Here is a 7,500-nt window from a genome sequence, read left to right on the forward strand (position 1 = left end):
GACGAGTGACGAGGTAACGGGATTCAAGGCTGTTCTAGTCCTGTTGCTGATGACTCTATCTTGGGAAAGCCGGCATCACTAGGGAAGGTGGCCTTAACGTCTGAGCTGGGGGATGAGGTAGGCGCTAGGTGAGTGGGATCTGAAGGAAGAGACCGGAGGTATCTTTGTAAGTGGTCCGAAGAACAGTGGTTTTCAGGCAAGGCCTCCTCATCAGCCATTTAGGCCTGTCTCTCAAGCGACAAACTGGGTGATGCAGACGATTGCCTTGAGCATCTGGAGGTGCGGGATTGCTTGCTTTTCCCTGAGTATATAGAGCTGCGATCATCCTTCTTTAATTGGAGTGCGGCTATGTTTTCGTTTAGCAACCGGAGCGTTTCCCGATTGTTGTTATTAATTGTGTCGTAACGGCTGTTTTGCTCGATTCGTTCGTCCTCGATCTCGAGAATGTCGCAAATAGCCGCGTGGGCACCTTCCAAATCATCCATGGAAGCTTCTAATTTGCCACATTCTTTCTGCAACTCCGCTATCCCCGAATTGTCCACTAAAAGCGACTCAAATGGGGCCGCTTGTTTGTTACAAGCTCTTTGTGCAGTCTCGAAGTCTCTTTTCATTAATTGGCAACGTTAGTCTTTCATTTTTTCCGTCGGTACTTTAGGACGACTAGTTTCGCCCTGACTGAAATCTTCTACCCTTTCAAAATCTCCATCGGTCAGACAAGGCGTTATTCTGTCTTGATCAGCATCCATGCTTTGCAATTGACACGTGTTTGATCACCTGACTTGTAAGACGGCAGAGTTTTTACTGTAATGGCGATAGGTTTTGGACTGAATTGGAATCGTTGTACGTTGCAGCTATCTTTATTTATCCAATACGTAAAAACTGAAAAGTAAAACAATATCGAGTCTCTTAAACAATTAGCTATAGATCACTGCACCTACAATAAATAACAAAGCTTAATCTTCCGTGAAATTATAATTATTCTATTCTCCTGGCAGGCAAGAAGTCAACAAAGCTATCTAGCGATAACAACTAGGTTATTGAACAGAAACATACCTCTATCCCCACCTTAGGAGTGAACAACAGCTTGAAGAGAAAAACAATTGACGAAGCGTTTAATTGTGAAGCTGCGAATGCGATCGATGACAACTGAGCACAATTCACCTCTAGTGAGATATACAATCTCATCACTCCGACGCACGTGTGAAACAAGGTCAAACGTAACGCAACCGTAACGCAATGTAACGTAATGTAAGCGCTTACAGTCTTTGTCTTTAAAGGTGTATACTTGTCTAGTATGGAGAATAGAGATGAATCATAACCAGACGCCATATCATCTAGACTTGGATAGATCTTGTTACATACTTCTGACGATCTGAGATCTTCACGAAAGCGATTCAAGTCAAAAGATTTGATGTTACGATAAGTGATCTCCTTCACCACTTGACAGGGTTTTGATGCATTGAGTCGACATAGCATTGACGCATGATCTGATAGATAGCAATCAACCTCTGGAGAACCAGCAACAATAGTGTCATGTTCACGAGTAATAAGAAGAGCCAGGGTGTGGCCACTCATATGTGTTGGACCAGTTACATATTGTTTAAGACCCATAGAATCTAAGAAATCTTGGAACAATTTGGTATTGGGGTCATCATCAATATCCACATGAAAATTGGAATCACCAGTCAGCAATAAAGATTCAGGTGTCAAAATGATAGATTCCAAGTAAGAACTGAATTCCTTGAGAAATGTAGCAGGCGTTACTGGATGAGCAGTGGAGTATGGAGGACGAATCTGTGCTGATTTTAAACTCAGAATATTCAAACGAGTTTATTTTGCATGATTCAATCTTCCTAACATCAATTGATTTTTTGACCACCAATGCAGTCCCACCGCCATTACGGCTAGGTAAGCGATTTTGTTGAAAAGTTTGTAAGTTTCACTTGGAAAAAACTCCAAACTTGCAGCCGTATCATTGTCGCGCAACCACGTTTCAGTCATCACAAATACATCAATATCAGTTTTCAGGATGTAATCAAGCAGCACGGAAGATTTCCCTTGAGACTTAACAGATCTGATTTTAAACTCAGAATATTCAAACGAGTTTATTTTGCATGATTCAATCTTCCTAACATCAATTGATTTTTTGACCACCAATGCAGTCCCACCGCCATTACGGCTAGGTAAGCGATTTTGTTGAAAAGTTTGTAAGTTTCACTTGGAAAAAACTCCAAACTTGCAGCCGTATCATTGTCGCGCAACCACGTTTCAGTCATCACAAATACATCAATATCAGTTTTCAGGATGTAATCAAGCAGCACGGAAGATTTCCCTTGAGACTTAACAGATTGAAGGTTGGCAGAACATAACAATAAAGAAGAATTCGCCTTGTGTTTTGGAGACAATTGCGTACGCTCCACAACACTGATATTCAACCTTGAATTTAGAATATTCAAATTCTTGTCCAAATTGCGGCCCAAAAAATTATCGTATGATGCAGTACATCTAGGTCTAAAGCTGGTTATAATAGTTGAAATATGTCTCTGAATTCCCTTTCCTGCACAAGAACCACGGCGAGTTGGTCGATATCTTCCAATTCCAAGCTTGACTAGGTGTGTCCACAAAGAAGGTTGTAAGATAGATAGATAGATAGACCGTTTATTTCTAAAACACTTTGCAGTCGAAAGACTGAATTACGTGAATATTTACACAATTATATATGCATTAAATATAAAATTTAAATATTATAAATATGACAAAAGTTGGAATAAAAATGAGTCTGTAAAAACTATGTACAGTGACTAATGATAAAACTATCTTGGAATCTGTTGGTTTTGCAAACGGTCACAACAAACTTGCGATTGGATCTGAGATGATAATTCCGACAAGAACGAGCCGGTAAAAGGTGACTTAGTTTGTGGTCACCCTGCTCAATGTTGCTGAATAGTTCCTTGCACAATTGACTTCTTCTGTCATATAAAGATGGAAGGCCGGCTTTAACTAGGCCTTCACTGTAACTACAGGCAGGAAAAATTATGCGCAATGCGCGACGCTGAATGCGCACAATATCATCTGAAAGATATAATGGTAGATTACAATGAAATACCTGGCACCCATATTCTAAGACTGATCTAATGACGCTGCAGTAGAACAAAACAAGGTCGCTGGGGGCTATTCCCGCGCGCTTGAGAGCTTCTGCCTGAGAGACCGGGGCAAACTTGGAAATGAAGGTCGGCCGATTTCGCTTAAAATTGGTACACAAAGTACTTATGTCGACTTATGTAATATGCCAAAGTTTCAGCTTCAACGACTTTTTTTTAGCCGAGTTCTGGATATCAGCCCCTGAGGGGTCCCCAGAGGCTGATTTTCAGTGCAATTTTGGCCACTTTTAAATCTCTCGTTTAGCAACATGAAATTAATTCAAGGCAAAAACAAAACCATCTTTGTAAAGCCCTATCCTTAGGCTTTTATGGGTGAGAACATTAGCTCATGGAAATTTGTCGCTAGCCTGTGGCTGTTATCACAACTTGGTCATATTTGAAGCATATGGGAAGCAACCGGAAATGGCCCGTTTTTCAGACCAAATATTTTCCATGCCCATGTTTTATATCTTCAGGTCTTAATATCCCTGCAAAGTTCAGCCCTCAGTTTAGTAATATCAAGAAAAAATACTAAGGATGAGGCTTTTTACTAAGAAAAAAACTTACGAGAAGATGGCTAACCAGGCCACTTCCGTTTCAACAAAGCGTGTCTGCAAAAATCAGCCATTTAATTTCGATTATCTTTTTTCCTTCCAAGTTATGGTTAAAAGAGACTCTGAAGTTAATTGTCACCGAAAAGACTTGCCGTTAATAAGAAATTTTTATGTTTCTTGATGGTCACATGGTCAGAGAGACCAAATGGCGGTAGGTGGGTGGGAGCCGAGAAGTAATCAACCAAGTTCGTAAAAATCTGATCCAGAGTCCTGTCACCCCTAGTTGGAAATTTCACAGTGGGTTTCAAATTAAACGATTTAACCGCTGACTGGGCCATAGGAAGAAACGTCCTATTGAAATCGCCAGCCAAGATGAAGGCACAGTTTGGGTAGGAAGCTTCCAAAGATTCGAGTGAAGATATTAGATATTCCTTCATCGCTGCGTCATCGGCGTCAGGGTACTGGTAGATCACGCCCACAATGATGTTCGAGAAGCCACGCGGTAGACTGCTTGGCCTTAGGTCCGCCCAGAGGACTTCATGGTCAGGATGGTGATAATTGGTGAGAACCGAACACTTGATGGAAGATTTGACGTACACACACACACCGCCGTGTTGCCAGCCCACGCGATCGCGTCGGAAGATATGGTAGCCATTGATATTAATCAGCTCATCAGGAACGGAGCTCTTTAACCATGTCTTGGTGAAAAGAGCTAGCTCGGCGTCCATGGTGGTAATCGCATGAGCGATTTCATCGATCTGTGGCTCAAGCGACATTGGGTTGGATAGAAGAATGGAAGACACAAAATGCGAGGAGGTCCCAAGGGAGCTAGGAGTCACGCTGTTGATTTCTGATGATGAAGACGGGGTGGCAATTTGAATATTTAATAAGTTCCCGTAGTTCACCGAATTTTGTCTTCTACTAGATTCCCAAGCACCAGGAGTTTTACGGTAGTAAGAAGAGATAGTCTGGATTCGGTGTTGTCGTTCATCCGCATTACACTTTATGCCGCCGCGTTTTCCTCGAGTACGCTTTAACAAACCAGCAAATTTCAAGGCGTTCCACTCTGACAGTGCCAAAGGCAAGGTTGAATTTCGCCAACAGGATCTTAGAGAAAGTAACGTTGATCTAGTATACGTTACAGCCATATCGTTAGAAGGAAAATATTTCAATCCCAAGGCTTAAGATGATTGCTTCGGGGAGAACAATTAACCAAAGTTGTCGAGCTAAGTCGAATTCAGGCAGCCGGAACAGAACGCACAACCGAGGGATGCAGTAGATGGCCGAGTAGATGAAACGTTTGATGTCACTTTCATCAAAGATAAACGCGAATACTGTAGGCAACGAGTTATTTGCTTGAGCTGTAATAAGACATCAGAATTAGCAGCAGTCAGGTCATCATATTTGTCGCTTTAAAACTGCAAACTTCTTTCACTTTCAGCATTTGAGGCTTTGTTGCTACTGTTGTCCCAAGAAGCCTGAGTGGTTCCGTCAGTTTGACACTTTTCCTTCAGCGACTTGACCTCCTTAAATAAAGCATCTATTTGTTCCTTTAACACCTGATTTTCTTGCTTGAGCGAGGTAATGGTTTATCCTGTCATAGTAGTGGATCGTATTAGAGGGTTAGGGAAAAGAAATGAGATGTAAAAAGAAAAGAAGGTGACTTAATCAGGTCAGGAAGGTGGAGCACAAAATGTTGCGTCCATCTTGGCCACGGGCATGTGCATGATGAGGAGATCAAATTTGTTATAGGTACCAGAACAAAGACTTCTTGTCCTGGAGAGAAACCTTAGAAGTTTCCATTCCATCCTTACCCACTAACCTCAGTCTCTGCCCTAAACAGACACTGTTGCGTTGTACGCAACACGTACCAATCTGCCTGCTAAAGAAGAGGGATTGGTGTTATTGACATTGCGATTATAGAAACAATTAAAAGTGCGTTCTGATAACCAGTCTGCCATCTTCATTATCTCAGCTAAGGACGTGCCCCTTTGATACAAAGCAGATGTAGATGCACCCCTCACACTATGTGGTTTAAATTTACTAGTGTCAAGCCTGAATCAGTCATAACAGTCTTAGTCCATCTACCTAAAGTAGATGAGGAAACAGGCTTGTGTGGTTTAAAATGAGAAATAAACAACTGAGATTCAGTCTGCTCCCCTGACTTGTGCAGGTCCTGCGCACAATGAATATAATGCAACAGTGTCTGTTTAGGGCAGAGACTGAGGTTAGTGGTTAAGGATGGCATGGAAACTTCTAAAGGTTTCCTCCCAGGGCGAGAAGTCTTTGTTCTGGTACCTATAATAAATTTGATCTCATCATCATAAATAGACATATTGTCTAAGTCCATTGAGCACAATGTCTGTTCTCTCTGGGCCGATACCAAGGAACGAAGTGTCACAGTTCTCAAAGTCAGTGCCTTTAAACTAAGACTTTGGACAGGAGGTTGTGCAGCCAGGTAGGATATGAGTTGGGAAACATCCCACGTAAATGAATATCTAGGAGTTGGAGGTCTTGAAACAAACACTCCTTTGAGACATCTAGAAACATATGGGTGATCTCCAAGTTTATCATCCTTAATCAAGTGGAGAGTAGTGGATATTGCGGACCTGTAAGAGTTTAAAGTACTATAGCTCTTACCCTTGTGGAATTGTTCAGCTAAGAAATTAACTAAATGGACTGCATTACCCTGAAGGGGATTGATGTGCCTTTGATCACACCAGCTACTCCAAGTCTTCCATACAAGCTTGTACTGTTTCTCAGTCCCTTTCGTCCAAGAGTCACAGACTAAAAAGGCACAGGAACAGGAGATCGAAGGACTGCGATCATTGTTAATGAAGACCAAAGCAGGGGTCAAAGATGATAGAGAAAAGATCATCGAGCTTGAAGATTACACTAGTCAAACGATTAAGGTGCTACTCAATTGTCTAAAGAAGTTATCTTCGACATCTTGGAGGAGCTACAAATGGACACCATCGACATCCGATCTCATGCAGTTCACCATATCAGCAAGCAAAAAGAAAACAGAAATTGACCAATAATCGCCCACTTTGTCTGCCGAGAAGACAGGGACCGTGTTTTTAGCAGGAAACAAGCGCTTAAAGATGGCAGAAGGTATTGTGACGCTTACTTCACTGCTGATTATGCGAAGGCGATACAAGAAGAACGGAGAAAACTAATAAAAGTAATCAAGCAAAAGTGGTCGGTAGGTTACTCTACATTGGAGAGCAAAAGTATAATTTAACAAATGTCCCTGAGGATTTTAAGGATTTTAAAGATAACTAACAAAACAATACTTATCAACGGAGAGCTAATAACAGCTCTGATTAATAACAAACTTGATGCTATAGTGATCGTGCACTTCAGAGCAGAAATTCCAAGATAATAAGAAACAGTTTTTGGTCAACAGAAGGTTAATTCACTCTGCTAATAATAGAATTACAAGATTCTTAACCTTTTCCTATTGGCATCCCAACTGTGTAGGAATAATCGGAATATGTTGATGTTTTGTATCTGTGGTGCTCTGTGTGTTCCTTTATCCCTTTTCCTTTTCAGGGGCAGTGAAATTTGTTTTTATGTCCATTTTAGTTATCTTGTTTATTTTTCTACTGTAGTATTTAATTCATGCATAGCTGGTATCCATATTTTGTGTTTTAAACACGTTCTATTATGCAACCAAGACCCAACTTTATGCTCAATTACACTTGCTTTTTCTCCTATTGTTCCTTATTTCGGCAATTCCACTGCCACACAGAGAATTGGATTGATCAATCATTTTCAAGTTAATTTCACTAAATGTAAAGGGT

Source organism: Montipora capricornis, chromosome 6 (assembly GCF_036669925.1).
Source record: "Montipora capricornis isolate CH-2021 chromosome 6, ASM3666992v2, whole genome shotgun sequence".
NCBI lineage: Eukaryota > Metazoa > Cnidaria > Anthozoa > Scleractinia > Acroporidae > Montipora > Montipora capricornis.